Source organism: Zingiber officinale, chromosome 6B (genome assembly GCF_018446385.1).
Source record: "Zingiber officinale cultivar Zhangliang chromosome 6B, Zo_v1.1, whole genome shotgun sequence".
Classification (NCBI taxonomy): domain Eukaryota; kingdom Viridiplantae; phylum Streptophyta; class Magnoliopsida; order Zingiberales; family Zingiberaceae; genus Zingiber; species Zingiber officinale.
Window position 1 is genome coordinate 114131056 of NC_055996.1, and position 16387 is coordinate 114147442.

A 16387-nucleotide genomic window follows, 5' to 3' on the forward strand; every position below is an offset into this window, starting at 1 on the left:
TATTCAATAGAAAAATGGCATTGCACTATGTAGATCATGCAGGAAGGATTAACCTTGTATTATACATCAATAGACAACACTCTTGAATCGATTCAACCTCCTCCTCGAGGCACTTGTATCTAGAATAGTTCATACAAAAAACAAATGAAGTAGACAAACTTTTGTATGCTAAGCTAAATTGATAAAGGATTCAGTCTCGTGTCCCAAAGATCAAGCGTTGAACCAATATCTCGTTGGTCTATCTACACCTGCGTCTTACCTTTCTCCATCTTGTCGAATGAGAAATCAATAGACACTCTACTGTTCGCATGGCCATCACTGCCCTGCCTGATTGGCAGCTGCAACCGGCCGTCGTCGTCGACTTCCCTCATCTCTATATTCGCTTCGACAAATCTCTTCAGCGTCGCGTTCCTGTACTGCGAGAACGACTCATCGTTCGTATGGCCCGAGGGCGACGGCATGCCCTCAGGATCGAACTGGTCTTCCTCCACAAAGTACTTCTGCGGAGAGTTATGACTACTGTAGTCCACCTCATTGTGGTAGTACTGCAAGAGGTGCACCGGCGACAAGCTGTGGCTTGGAGTATTCGGCCTGCTCGTATAAGGCGTCACGCTGCCAGACTTCCTGCTCTCCTTCACGTTCTTCCTTGCAGTGTGGTGCCATTTCCTCAGAGCAGTGGCCACCCTCTCACTGAAAATAGTAGGCTTCAGATTCGTCCCCATCTGCAGAAGATCCATGTGAGTTTACGTTGGGTGAGTTTTGTGATTATACTAAATCAAGATCTGTCTTTTATACCTGTGTTACCAATGCATACAGAGGCAGTATCACATAGCTACACAAGACCTGTATGAGAATGCTGGCAAAGGAAAACATGTATCAGAAACTCACACTATCATTGTTTGTTTATGTATGTATCAAAACTCATTTAGAGGTTTGGAGAACTAACCCCATGGAGATGCGAATTATAATGTCTTCGATTCGCTTGTGGAAGCATGATGGGTAGCCAAATTCGTACTGCCATCGATCCAAGCAAGGAAAATTTAGATTTGTGATCTTGAGCAAGGTCTAGTTTTGGTTGAATTAAGTTTAAAAGAAGAGGCTTTTGTTTCTCACCCAACTCCAGGCAAAGAAGGCCAGCTGAAATGCATTCTGCAGTGCAAATTAAGACTATTATTATTTACTAGTGAAATAGCAAATAGATTAAATGGTGTGTGTATATATATATATATTTATTTATTTATTTATTTATAGAGTTAAAATTGACCTGAAATAGGACGAAGTGAATGAGGAAGAGGAGAAGGCCTGGGCGATTGAACCAAAACAGGTTGTCTCGAGGCTGAACAACAGGAACACCCTTGACGACATCTCCACGTTCCATGATCTGTATTGCCATCTTTGTGATAATTACTTGAAGTTTTGTTCCAACCATGAGAATGATCTGCAAATATTTTAGGCATTTAAAGTGTTATTGTTGTAGCACTAGATTCACAGAAAAAAAAGGAAGAAAAAACATTTTGCACTTCAGAGTTAATACTTACAATCAAAGGAATGAATGGTTGCCACAAGTAGGATTGCCACCCTGAAAACATACACAGTGAGTTCTCACCGCTACTTTGAAGGCAGAAATGTCAATTGCCTTACCATGGGTATTAAATAGCAGGAAGACCACAGCCATGAACCATATTACAGGACTGTCAATATAGTAAAGAAGGTGATCAAACTAATTTATCTTAACCAGTTTATCGTAAGGTTGATCAGCATTTATTTACCTTATTCCGACAACTACTGTGAAATCTTCTTCCAGTGATCTCTTGATGTACTTCTGGAAATTGAACTTGCTTGAGCTTTGTGGTGCCAAGTGTGCCTGAGACATTTTATGTGAGTCTGAATCATGTGTGTGTGTTGATCGACTATGTTATCAAAAGAACTTTAACTTACCATGATAAATCCATGCCTTAACGTCAAGTAGTCGACTTTCGATACCGAGCTCACAAATTGTCTGAAGAAACACACCTGTTTAAAAGGTTTCTTCTGGTTAGTATCCATATTTCTTTTCTTCTTGTTTAATTTTGTGGACTCAATCTTACAATCCAGATGAGCAATGGCGATTTGCTCCAGAAGTTCAAGTGCCGGCGGCCGAACGATGTATCTCTTGCAAACCGAAACCTGTCAGGATCTTTTGCACAAAATTGCAGTTGCAATCAGATTTGCTGCTGATGTTAACAACAACAATAATAATTAAAAAAAAAAACTTATCAATTTGCTTAGCTACCATGAGTGAATTGGTATTCAGCTGTTCTAGTCTCCATTTCCCAAGCTTTCCACCTCCTCATCTGCCATCACAATACTGATTTAACTATGTGTGTTTCTGCAAATTCTCTCTTCGAGTAAACAATTGTTTTACCTTGAGTCGACCAAAAGCCAACGTGCAGACGCACTAGAGAACATGGGACACAGCCAACACGAAGATAAAGATATGAAGCTGATTGATGGCTTCACCAGAAATCAAAGCCACTTTCCCCTGCACATTATAAGAACTCGATGAACACAAAGTATCGATCGATCTCTGAAAAAATGAACATTAATAGCCAGTGAACTCAGTCTACTTGCCTCAGGGCAGGTATCTGACGACCCCCCTGCAGCCAAAACTCGTCTGAAGGCACGGACAGAACCAGCAGTCTGCAGAAGCCTTCGTCGTCCTCCAGGGTTCTGGTCGGGGTCCTCCAAATGGCCAGCGATGTCGTCCTCTTCAGAGGGCTTGCACGGGTGCCATGAGTCGCCGACGCTCATGGGCACACAAATCTTCGAGATGCTGCTCTGTAAGACCGTCAGCAGAAAGGATATGAACCCCATCAGCATCAACTCTGCCAATCAAACAACAACATCAGCATCAATCGCTTCAGTTCTGCAGCCATGGAGATGATCGATGGCCTCTAGAATTAATTCCATACCAGCTTTGATCTTCTCCAGTGCTTCGTAGAGTGCTCTTTTATGATGCTTTTGCAGCCACTGCGAGATGCAAGAATCCCAGTACGTCAGGGCAAATGATCTAGACTAATTAGAAACAATAGCAAGGAAATTAAACTTAATTAATTACCTTGCCGAGGAGGTGGATGGCATGCTCAATGAGTACAGAGATGACGACGATGACCAAGCACACGACGGCCACCGCCCAGGTCGGCGTCTCCTCCATCGACCGGCTGCCTTCACCTCCTCCTCCGGCCGCCATCGATTGCGAGCTAGCTAACTCTTGTGATACTTCTCGAAGGTGGAAGAGATCTTATATAAAGAGAACTTGTAGATGCTGACTAAAGAAGGTAAGAAGATGTTCTTCACGAGAGAGGCGAGTTGCTTTGACGACTAGGTTGCCTTTGAAGGTTCAGAATTATAGAATTCAAACTAAGGCCAATTTGATGGGTCTTCAATTACTTCAGAAACTGTTAAATTTCTTCCGTTTTTCATTTATTTATTTTTTCCCAAAGTCTTTTCTGATGAATAATATCAAAATATGATGAGAATATTGCAAGAATAGATTGTAGTACACAACGCGTGTGCTTAGGCGCAATAATAAATGAATATTTGTCCTATTTTTTCTTTTTTCCCCTTCGCGTGCAAGAACGTAATTGAGGCAGGGAAAATAAAATAAAATAAAATGGAATAAAATGGTGTGAGGAATAAGTCAAATCCTAAAGTAGCACTACCCAATTTCCCCATTTGTATTGCAAAGAAATCAAAGCTGAAAAGTCCTACGATTTTGTCGTTTAGCGTTAATTAAACTATTAATCCTTCTCATAATAAAATAATTAAGGAGAAATGCATGAGAATAAAAGATGTGGACCAACATAAATCATAGAAGGCTACCAATTTTTTAGGTGAATAAAAAGACTAGCTAGTCCCTTACTTACCAAGTCAGCTATATTTCTACGTTCGTTCTTAACTAATTAATATATATCTATGAAAATAAAAGGATGGAATTTATAATTCGAACCCTAATTGGCTTAATTTCTCCACGATTAGTAGTGTTATTTATGTGATGATGAATGGATGATCAGTTAATTATCAGAAATGAATCCCAACTATGTTTACCTGAACAGGTTTAGCTGAGACCTTCCTTCCCCTTCCTCTTTCGCTCAAAATGAGGCCTGAAGCTCTACAGCTCCGTGGCGTATTTATAGCCTTGCACTTCCTGCTTCGAAGTCTTATCCTTTGTTGAAGCGTATGGTCACATTTTTACTTATTCTCTGTCTATGATGCAAACCTGTCATGTTACTCGCTTCGTGGCCTCTTTCTAGGACAAAAAGGAAAATGCACAGGCCACAAGTAATTAATTAATTGGCAACATCATTACTGACTAATCCATCTCCAATATTGACTTTGTGGTCGAGCGTTATTTGCTAGAACCAGTCAACTTAATAACACACAGAAAAGAGGAGCAATAATACTTAATAAGACGGCCAGGTCGTATGCAGTACGCCAATGATCTCTCATGGATCAAAGTAATTGGGCGGTTGTTATATAATAAATTGTAATATAGAGAGAGAGGACACACGTGAGAGACAACTTTTCGATTTTTTTTCTTGATTTTTAAGTAGATATTTGAAATGTTAACATCTTGATTTATTTGATATTTATTTTTTTAGTTGACTAATCTAAAAGATTCATATTGGCAATCATAGTTTTATTTATGAACTTTTCTTTTCGGAACAACGTCGAAAGTGGAAAATCTTTTACCGTCATATTAAGGTTTATAACTCTTACTCAAAAAAAAAAAAACACAGCACAAAAAAAAAAAAGTAGAAGAGATTACAGGTGAAGCATAATTTTCCTTCTTTGAGTTGCTTGAGAAAGTGTTGTAGATAAGAACTTGACCTTAGGCGCAAAAAAGCGCAATAGAGCAATGGAATAGTGTCTTGTTTTCTGCCCTAAGTCCACCTTGAATCGGGCAGTTTCTTTGCTTTTTTAGCCACCAATCGATTAGAAGAAACCCCCAATTGACTGATGATTGTTTGACTATTCGTTGAACGACAATTGACTCTAGATTGATGGTTGAGATTGATCCATTTTGAATCTCAATCTATTGGAATTAAGCACTAATCGATTTGTCACCTTGATAGATTAGTCAATCGATTTGAGAGCTTTATATTTTCACAAAGAAAATCTCTCAATCAATTGCACGAATTGATTGACAGTGCCTCAATTGATCAATGAATCGATTTGGGAGCTTTCTATTCTTGTGAAAAAAACCTCCCAACAACCGATTAAAGTGTCGTAATCGATCAATGAATCGATTTAGGAGTTTTCTGTTCTTGCGAAGAAAGCCTCCTAATCGATTACACCAATTGATTTGTGTGGCCAATCGTTTGAGAGCTTTCTATGTGTTCGAATTTCATTACCAATTGATTGGTTGATACATAATTTGGCTAAACTTGGAAGTCCGGGTTTGCAACAATCAATTGGTAATGGCAACCCCGGAAACTTAGGTTTAGGGGTTTAGCTCACCAACTCACCAATCGATTGGTGAACCCTAAAATAAGATTTTCACCCCTAAACTCTTAAGCACACACTCCCTTTGACATTTCAATCGATCTCAATTATTTCATGCCAGATAAACCTCCTTTTCCTTGGACTTAGTGCCCAACTTCCTTATGATCTCTGGGTCTTCATCTACCCTTACATTTGATTTCATGATTTGCTCGAGTTTTCACCTTTTACCAAGAATTCGGTCTTCAATTTTTTTGGACTCCTCTTCCCTTACATCTGATCTTCTAACCTGCATGGACTTTTTCTTGTCAAGAATTCGGCTTTTGACCTTCTGGGATTTTTCTTGCCTTGCATCTGATCTTTCAATCAGAATGAACTTCTTCTTGCTAAGAATCTGGATCTCGACCTTTTTGGACTTCTCTTATCCTATAAACTTGTAGCTCGATCCAATGTATTAACCTAAATTTAAATAATTGTTAATCATTGAAACTTCTCCTTCGGGGTATACACACACACACCATACACGATATATCTCGTACACATGTAAAATATTTTTTTTGTTTGAAATTTTTTTGTGTGCTTAATATTATAACCTAATCCCTAAACCTTAAAGGTAAAAATCTTAAATGACATACCTGAAAGCCAAAAAAGTAATCAAAATAAAAAATAAAAAAATTGAAATGCACCTTCGAGAATAGTGGTCCATAGCTTCTATATATATATATATATATATAGGATGATATATTCTGTAAGCACCTTGCAAACACCTATGATTTAGGGTTTAGGATATAGTATTTAGGTTGAAGGAAGTAGAAATTAAAAAAAAATGCTAAGTGCTCACGGGGTGCTCGTATATGGGTGTGCATCATACCATCCTTCATATGGAAATATCATGTTGCACACCTATTAATGAGCACCCGTGTTAATTTTTTTTTAATTTTCACTTTCTTTAGTCTAAATACTATATAATAAATCCTAAATCCTAAACCATATGATTTTTATGTGCTTTGTATCAAAGTTATGTGATTTTTATGTACTTTGTATCGAAGTGATGTTTTTTAGAAATTTTAGGATTTGTGAATAGTAAAAAATTAATACTAATTGTGAACAATAAAAAGTGATTAGTAATTATGAACAATAACCTTGAATAGTAATTGTCAAATCTAGGTTTTTTGAAAGGATATTTTCTTCATTTTTGGTTCTCATCAATTATATCTTATTGTTCAAGCTTTATCTTGACTTTTGTAGGTCTTCTAACAAGCTTAAACTATCTGACACTTCCTAACTTTTGAAGATAATGAGACGAAAATTGCGCCTTTAATTTTTTTTATATTAAGCTACCACAAAAATTTTACAGGAAACCATACAAACTAGGAAATTGAAAGCATATAAGCTAACTTAGCTAGATACAGATAAAGAAATTATAAGCTAGGTACAAGTTTACATAAGGAAATTACAAGGACATTACAGGAGATACTTATAGAAAAATTAAAAACACACTTGCACTCTTGGCACTATTGCACTCTTTCACTCTTGCACTCTTGGTTGTCTTCAGCGTTGGAGATGAGAGGTATTTATAGAAGGAGAGGGAGAGAGTTTGCTTCGGGGTGAAGAAAGGATGAGGTGTTCACATCAGGATGAGTTGAGGGGGGACAAATGTAGTGGAGGTGAGGTGTCAGGGCAGTGGAGAATGAAATGAGATAGTGGAGAATAAAGTTGTTACTAGCTAGCAAGTAAAGTTGTCGATGGAGAATATTGCTCCATGTCGTCATAGTTTACATTTTTAGCATGATGATGTCATTGCTTATGTCGTCTTCAGGGTTCCATTATATTTTCCAAATTGTGTTCATCAACTAAGTCTAATGACGAGGTTTTGGAGTTGGTAGCTTAGGTAGAAGTGTTGGCAGTGTTTAGAGCACGCCTACAGGAAATGGCTGATCTTGCTGAGCCAGCTATTTTCCTTGTTGCTCTCCTTTTTGCTTTCATTTGAGGGTTGTATGTTGAGTAGAGAAATTAAATAGAAAAAAACTAGTGCCCATGTCTCTTGGCCAGTAATTTTTTTTGATGTAGGTTTCTCTAACTAGTATGCTATTTTCTGAATCTTCATACTAATCCTAAAACCAATTGTTTCCTTGAGTTAAAGCATATCAATGCTTAAATTGATCTACTGGTGCAGGAAGTGTTGCCCACTCTAGATCAAGAGTGGGATATTCTTCAATTTCTAATTGAATATCATTGATTTCATGAATGTCTATCTTGATTAAGTGTGTAACTGGTTCTATCTTTAAGTTTATCCACTCCAGTGAAGAACTTTCAAAAGTGTAGATAACAAATATTTTTTCTTTTTCAAGAGCATGAGTTATAATGCTGTTCAATTTCTTTGGGAAGTCTTTAACAGAATTCATGTTGTGTACCTAAAATTTGTGTAGAAGTCCATAATCCATTAAAGTAACTAGAGTAATAAATCTTCCTCTGAAATTTCTTAGTACATATTTTTCAAAGTCAATATTGACTTTTCTGAAGAAGCAAATTAGTTGGCATGGACAATCATATTTTTTTGAATCTGTACAAGCTTTGAAGAGCTTTTGACATTTCAATTTATAACTAAATTTAGCTTTGTAGACAATTGTCATATCTTTAGGACTTGTATGGAGTGCCTTGAGTATTTCACGCAAGCCCAGGAATGTTTGAAAAGTAGATTTTTTTTGTTATATTCAAACATATATGTTGGTGCAATCGACCTCTAGGGTTCCAAGGTTTGACAATGTACCTACGTTTGATCAATTTGACCAAGGGTTAATCCAAACAAGACTTGATATTTGAAAGAAAGAAGTCTAGTAAGGACTAGATAATTACCAAGGGTAAGTCCTAACTGAATGATAGGTAGGTGAAAAGTCTATTGAGTTACTAATCCTAACTAGAGGTTAAGCAAGGGGAAGTCCTGGTGAGTAAAGTCAGACCCTAGTGAGTAAAGCTAGGTAGTGGAAGTCCTAGTAAGTGAAGTCAGTGTGAGTGAAGCTAGGCGGTGAAAGTCTTGGTGAGTGAAGTCAGACATTGAAAATCCTAGTGAGTGAAGCTGGACAATCCTAGGGGGAGATAACCCTAGGTAATATGTGACCGACTGATTTCTGGTCGATTGCACATGGTCGATCGGATCAGCGAATTATTAATAATGTTAACACTATTTTTCTTTGCGCATGGTCGATCGGATTAATAATGGTAATCCTAAGATCTTATAGCTATGATATCAAATTTTTACATACTTTGTGTCAAAATTATATGATTTTTATGTGTTTTGTGTCAAAGTTATATTTTTCAAAAATTTTAGAATTTTAGAATAATAATTGTGAATAATAAAATGTGAACAGTAACCTCGAATATAAATTGTCAAATCTAAGTTTTTTTGAAGAATATTTTTCTCATTTTTATTGCTTATCAATTATGTTTTATTGTTCAAGCTCTACCCCAATCTTTGTAGGTCTTATAACGAGCTTTCAGTAGTTCTTACTTCTTACTGTTCAACTTAGTCAGCATAGGTTTTACAAGCTTAAACCACAAGACAGTTTCTAACTTTTGAAGACAAGGAGACGAAAACAACGTCTCTTTTTTATATATTAAGTTGCTATAGAAATTTTTTAGGAAAACATACAAATTAGAAAACGGAAAACATACAAGCTAACTTAGTTAGATACAGATTTACATAACGAAATAATAAGCTAAGTACAAGCTTACATAAAAAAAATTACAAGGGTATTATAGGAGATACTTAATATCCTAAGGTTGTGTTTGGTAGGTGGGATAAGATTAATGGTGTTAATTAATAGTGTATGAATTAATGGTATGATGAATAATTATTGGCTCCCTCTTATGATTATTTATTATACCATTAATCTCACGCCATTCATTCTATTCCACTTACCAAACTCTCCCTAAAAGTTTTATGAGAACTATAAACTATGGTCATGATCATCCTTCTATGAGAAAAATAACTTGTACAAATAATAATCCTTTACAATCATAGGAAAAAGGAGGCTGAAGAGATTACTTATTTTGGAAATATATAAATGTAATTAGTTGAAATGGTGGTGTGGCATGACGTTAACTGCATTATTGATGGTGGACTAGTTCCAAATCTAAGCGAAAAAGTATGCGCGAGGGTTGACACTTAATTACGAGGAATTTTTTTAAAAAAAGAATTCACATTTAACGAATTTGACAAATGAGTACCTCTTAAAGAAAAGTCAAAATAATACCTCATTAGAAGCTTTATACCAAAAATGAAGCTTTATACCAAAAATATTCTTTCTCCAATATTACTATATATTACAGTATTCATTGGTCTAATATAAAAAATTAACTATTTCACTAGTTGTACTTTAATCAAAATTATTTTAAATTGATTAAAATAGTTATTACATATTATATCAATGATAGAGTAGCTGTCATCAGTTGCAGTAATTAATTATAGTGTCGGATATAAGTGATGTAAATGAAGAAGAGATAAAAAAGAAAAATATTCTATTGTGATGGGACTTTAGTTTTACATTGAGAGTTTTATGATATGTTAGTTGGTTTATATTGATTCATATGTATTGAGGATGTGAACAAATACATGAGGAGAGACTCTCTCTCACGCGTGGGTACGTATGAGAGGTACAAAACCAGGGTCCGGATTACACTGTGTTGGTTGGTCCTAGGAAGATCGTACCGGTTCTACTGTACAAAAATTTTGTACAAGTCCTGAACCTTTCCTAACAACCTATTGTGTTCTTTAGAAATTAAATTCGGAATCGCAAACGGAACTTACATTATTGATTCCAAATTTAACTTATCTGTTCTTAATGGTTTAGACTTGGATCGCAAACGATGCTTAACATTATTGATCCAAATCCACCTATGTTATAGATTCAATTAAATATTAATTTCAAAAATCGGCTTCCAGGTTAAACATGACGAGGCACTAGACCTTCTTGGATATGGGAGCAACCACCACTTCCTAGACAAAGCCTTTTAATGAAATCTAATATTTAATTTCCTTATATAACCCTAGGTTTAACCAAAAGGAACAATCGAATCACAAATTCGAAAAACAAAACAAAAGAAACACAACTTCGAATATCTAATCCGAAAATCTAGAATCACTAGCCTCTTATGTTTGGAATTCATACAAAGAAAACTAGTATGATGCGGAAAACAATTACTAGTTATATCTTCCTTTGTAAGCAATAACCTCTTGGTCTTCTATCATATTCCTCTTCTTATCTCAGACGTTGTGTGAGCAATGATCTACCGAGATAAGAACCACCAACACCTTCCTTTCTTCTAGCAAGATTCGGCCACAAACCAATGAGCTCCAAGGGATGCAAGAGCAAAGCCTCCTTTCTCTCCTTCTTCTCCAAGCTAGAACCGGCCACCAAAAATCCCCTCTAGTATTGATGACGCCGGCCACCAAGGAAGAAAAGAAAAGGAGAAGAGCAAAGACTAGGGCCGACCACCACCAAGGAAGAGAGGGAGGAAAATAAAATAGAGTTGTATCTCATGAAGGCACCCCTCCCTCTCTTTTATAATCCTTGGTTTTGGCAATAAGTAAAATTTAAATAAAAACTTCCTTATTTTCTTTGCCATAAAAAGAAAATTTTAATTGATTAAAACCAATTTCCTTTTCTTATATTAAGTGGTCGGCCACCTCATAGCTCCAAGCAAGGAAAATTTTAATAATACAAGAATTAAAACTTCCTAATTTGCTTCCGAAATATTTAATAAAAAATTTTCTAATAATTTTTTCCTTCATGGTTGGTTATAAAAGGAAATTTTATAAATTAAAATCTCTCTATTCAAACATGTGGATGATTTACAAAAAGGAAAGTTTTCTCTAAAATTAAAATCTCCTTTCAATCTACAAATAAGGAAAGATATCTAATCCTTCTTTTAATCTTTTGTAGAAAACTATAAAAGGAAAGATTTATAATTTTTAAAATTCTCTCTTAAATCATGAACATGGTTACAAAAAAGAAAAGTTTTATCAAAAATTAAAATCTTCCTTTTAACTACAAATAAGGAAAGATATCAAACTTTCACTTAATCTTTTGTAGAAACTATAAAAGGAAAGATTTAAATTTTAAACTCTCTTTTTAAAACCATAATATCCACATAAGAAAAGATTTTAAATAAAATCTCTTTTAATTTTTCTAGTGGACAGCCACCTAAGCTTGGGATCCAAGCTTTGGTCGGCCACCTCAAATTGGTTCCACCCTTAGCTTTGGCCAGCCCTAGCTTGGGCTCCAAGCTAGCCTGACTGGCCACCTCAAGGTGGGTAGAAAGGTGGGTATGCGGTGGGTATAATTCTCTATATACAAGAGGTTACGATAGGGACCGATAGGAGGAATTGGTTTTGATCTCCTGATGAAATTAAGTTTCCCGTGTTCGCCCCGAACACCCAACTTAATTTCATCAATAATAATTCATACCACTAAAGAATTATTATTAAACTACCGCATCAATCCCAACTTATATTTTGGGCTCCTTCTTATTATGAGTGTGTTAATCTCCCTGTGTTTAAGATGTTAAATGTCCAATAATTAAATGAGTTACTGGCAACTCTCTTTAATTAATATCTTAGTGCAAGAGTAATACCACTCAATCTTATTGTCATGTCGGACTAAGTCCACCTGTAGGGTTTAACATGACAATCCTTATGAGCTCCTCTTGGGGTCATTCTCAACCTAGATTACTAGAACACAGTTTTCTTCTATAATCAACAACACACACTATAAGTAATATCATTTCCCAACTTATCGGGCCTTTTGATTTATCGAGCTAAATCTCACCCTTTGATAAGTTAAAGAAATGAATACTAAATATATGTGTTTGTTATTATATTAGGATTAAGAGCACACACTTCCATAATAACTAAGGTCTTGTTCTTTTATTAAGTCAGCAAAAAAAGAACTTATCTTAAATGATCCTGCTCAATACACTCAGAGTGTACTAGTGTAATTTTATAATTAAGATAAACTAATACCAAATTACACTACGACTATTCTAATGGTTTGTTCTTATCCATCTTAGTCGTGAGCTTCTGTTTATAATTTATAAAGAACTGATAACATGATCTTCTGTGTGTGACACCACACACCATGTTATCTACAATATAAATTAATTGAACAACTACACTTAACATATAAATGTAGACATTTTTGACCAATGTGATTCTTTATTTCAAAATAAATATTTACAAAAGTTAGAATTTTAGTATACACTCTAACACACTAAACCATGTTGATTCTGTGCAGGCACAACCTGCGCACGCCGAATGCCGGACCGGTCAGGACAAAATTTGCCCAAGTGGAGCAACAAATATTTTGCCACGTAAACCTTTTGCTGCTTGTGGTGTTTCGCAACTCAGCGAGTAAGGCTGTAAACAAGCTGAGCTGAGCCGAGCTTTGGGGTGTTCAAGCTTGTTTAATAAGGTAACCAAGTCGAGCCGAGCCGAGCTTAAAATGAACCAAGCTTTTGAAATGAATGTTCAAGCTTGGCTTGGTTTATTGTTTATGAGCTTGAGCTTATTTGAAACTTGGCTTGAGCTTGGTTCGTTTAGATGTTATCAAGCTCTCGATTCAAACTAATTGACTTGAGCTTGGTTCGAGCTTGACTTGAGTTTCATTCGTTTAGATGTTATCAAACTTTCAATTCAAGCTTGTTTAATTGTTTGAAACTTTTAGTTGTTTGATTGGGTATTTAGCTTGATAATTTAAATTTATTTATTTTATTTTATTTTATTTTATTGTTTATTTAGCATATTGAAAAGAGTTTTATTAATGAATATGGTTTGTGAATATTGTTCACGAACATTGTTTATGAATGTTAACGAGCTAAATACATATATGTTCAAGCTTATTTATTTAGCTTAACGAGATGTGCAAGCTTGTTTGTTTAATTAATCTTATGTATATTGAACGAACATAAACAAGCTCTTACCAAGTCGAACACCAAGCTTGTTCACGAATGCTTGATTCATTTACAGCCCTATCGGCGAGTAAGGGTCATTAATCGACCATTAACGTTGCACAGAAAAAGTAGTAGAAGCTCTCCACCTGTGTTCCCTCTTCCTCTGTCGTGCAACTCCTGCTCGGTGGAGCGTCCGTGATAATAGTCGGGTACTACTCAGTTCGCCGTGACCACTAATGCTGGGTGGAATCACGGATAACCATTCTATCTTGGGAAACAAACGACCCAAGTAAACCTCGAAACACTGTCGGAGGTGAGGCGAATCTGTTTTAAGGAAACTGCGTCAATCGCAGGCCTCTGTCAGCTAGCCCGATCTCGTCATCTGCCCGGCCGACCTCTTCGTCTACCTAGTCGGCCTCTTTGTCCGCCCGGTCGGCCTCTTCGTCCTCCCGGTCGGCCTCTTCGTCTGCTTGCTCAGCCTCTCCGCACGGTCGACACCAGCTCGCTCAGCCTGCTTGTTCTCCTGACTGACCTCTCACTCGGCCTGTCTGTTAGCCCGACTGGCCTCTCGCTCGATTTGTCTGCTCGCCCGGTCAACCTCTCTATCTGGCCGAACTTGCTCGGCCTTACTGCCTAGTCGACTAATTTACTACTTGCCCGCTTGGACTTTACTGCTCGGATTCGAAGCTCGGTCTATACTCAACAATTAGCAGAAACCAATGTTTTGAAAATCGGACCGGTCACTGAACCGGTGAGATGACCAAGTCGGGGTTTTTAAGGTTTGACCAGTCGAACCGGTGGTTCAACCTTATATATATATATATAAAAATCATGCTTCAATCCTAATTGAACCTACGATTTTGACCGATTTCGAGCGGTTTTGGCCGGTTTTGACAAGCTTTAAGTGGTTTGACCGGTTTTAAACGGTTTTGACCAATTTTTTTATTTTTTTTTAATTTTTTTCGACTTTAATGGTGGGCCGGACCGGATCAAGAGCCGGTTTGCGGTTCAACTGGGCGGACCGGCCGGTCCGGTCCGATTTTCTCAACACTGGCAGAAATCAGTCTCTGCTGGTCGTCTGAGATTATCAACTCAAATCATTTTAATAAATAAATAAATTTAATTCGATGTAATTAAATTTAACTAATATTTTGTATATTTTTGACAGCAGATTATTTTGTCGAACAAATAAGTAATTATACTAGCCTTGGAAGTAAGGTATAATATTGTAGTAACTATCTGGAATTGAGTAGTTCTGTAGTTGCTATAAGTTATTATTGTAGTTACTATAATAACAAATTAAAGATATTTTCAAGATAAGATATATTCATTTGACTATTTTTATATAAAAATGTTCCAATTCATTAAAAACGGAACCTTCTTTTGAATTTTACTTTAATTATAAAAAACTAGATTTGGAAGGGTGTTTGGAAAGATCCAGCAGCATCCATGCTCGATCGCAATTTTAATGCTCATTTAAGGAGTGTAGATATGCATGTGTACTCATCTCATTTTCCACACTAAAAGAAAACAAGGTGCAATTTGCTAATTGCGGCTTCTGGAGAAGTGCCACTCTAGTTTAAGTTAGATCCTATGACATGTAAAAATATTGGGCATGAACTAACAAAATATAAAAATACTTTAAAGGTAATATTAAATGATCAGAATCTGATCAGTTAGAATTCATATATGTATATATGTACAAAGGTATTTTAATAATATCATATGTATATATTAATTACATACATATACATGCATGTATTATAATTGGATGATAAAAAATTCTAACTGATCAGATTTTGGCCAACAAGATTTACTTATATTTTAAATCCTTTAACTAAATAGACATCGACATGTGAATTAAGAATATAATTAAATGAAACTTAAATCCAACTTAAATTTGACCTAAAGATTTTTTTTAAAAAAAATATAACACTGCGATTCCGTCAAATGTTTAAAATGTCAATGCAACTGACGAGAGGGATATTTGAAAGTCAAGAGATCAAACGATTAGTAGATTTTTTTTTAAAAAAAAATGCCATTGATTAACCTTTTGTGCCCATATTTCTATAAAAGGAATCTTGTATTGATCATGATCAAATCCAGTTGACTTTGTATGGGGCGGTCATTTGTGGGGATTACAATTCAAATGATTTGCAATCCAAAGAATGAAAGAAGTCAAAGTCAAAACTAGACTAAGACTTCGAAAGTCTCGAGCAAAAATATTATATGAAATGTTAACTGTCCAATATGATGGGAGGATTTCAAATGGCTTAGTCAGAAAGATTTGACTAAACCAATGCAACTTGATTCAACTTGATGGAAAAGATCAATTCCATGGTGCGAAAAGTGACCGAAAATAAAATTCAAACTAAGGTGGCTAAGAAAGATACAAAAAAAACAGTAGTTCAATGCCGAACGTTCATTAATATAAACCAATCATTCCGAAATAGGGCTGCGAATTGACCTAAACGAAATTCTTTGAAGATTAACTAAGTGGGCCAAGTTAGTTTTGAAACTAACGAGCAACTATCTCTAATTCATGAAAGACTTTGACTCGGTGTAATGGTAGAATACTTTTTAATTTTTTAAGTATTTAAAAATCAAATCTTAGTTTTAACAAATTAAGGGATAAATTTTTCTTAATAAATGATTAATCTAAGCATGTTAGTTGATGGGCCGCTCGCTACGAGCGTTTCTTAATTTATCCTAATAGTCAGTGAAAAATTTTTATGATTAGACCGTTTATACTTAAGATTAGTCGATGTAAACTGAATACATGATGCCAACTAAAAAAAAAAAAAAAATTCGACTCACCCCTGAAACAATAGTACGAGAAACAATAGTACGATAGCAAAATCTCTTCTTAATTTCCTCAATGGATAGTTAACCTAAAACCGCTAGACTGATGGATCATCCATTGTAAACGCTTCTCAATTTATTCTAATGACCGATGGGA

At 35.8% G+C, this 16387-nt stretch overlaps 1 pseudogene; it reads right to left on the reverse strand.

The window, feature by feature from the left end:
• Nucleotides 1–37: 37 nt before the first annotated feature.
• On the reverse strand, nucleotides 38–3451 carry LOC121989020 (annotated as a pseudogene).
• Between the last annotated feature and the right edge of the window lie 12936 nt (nucleotides 3452–16387).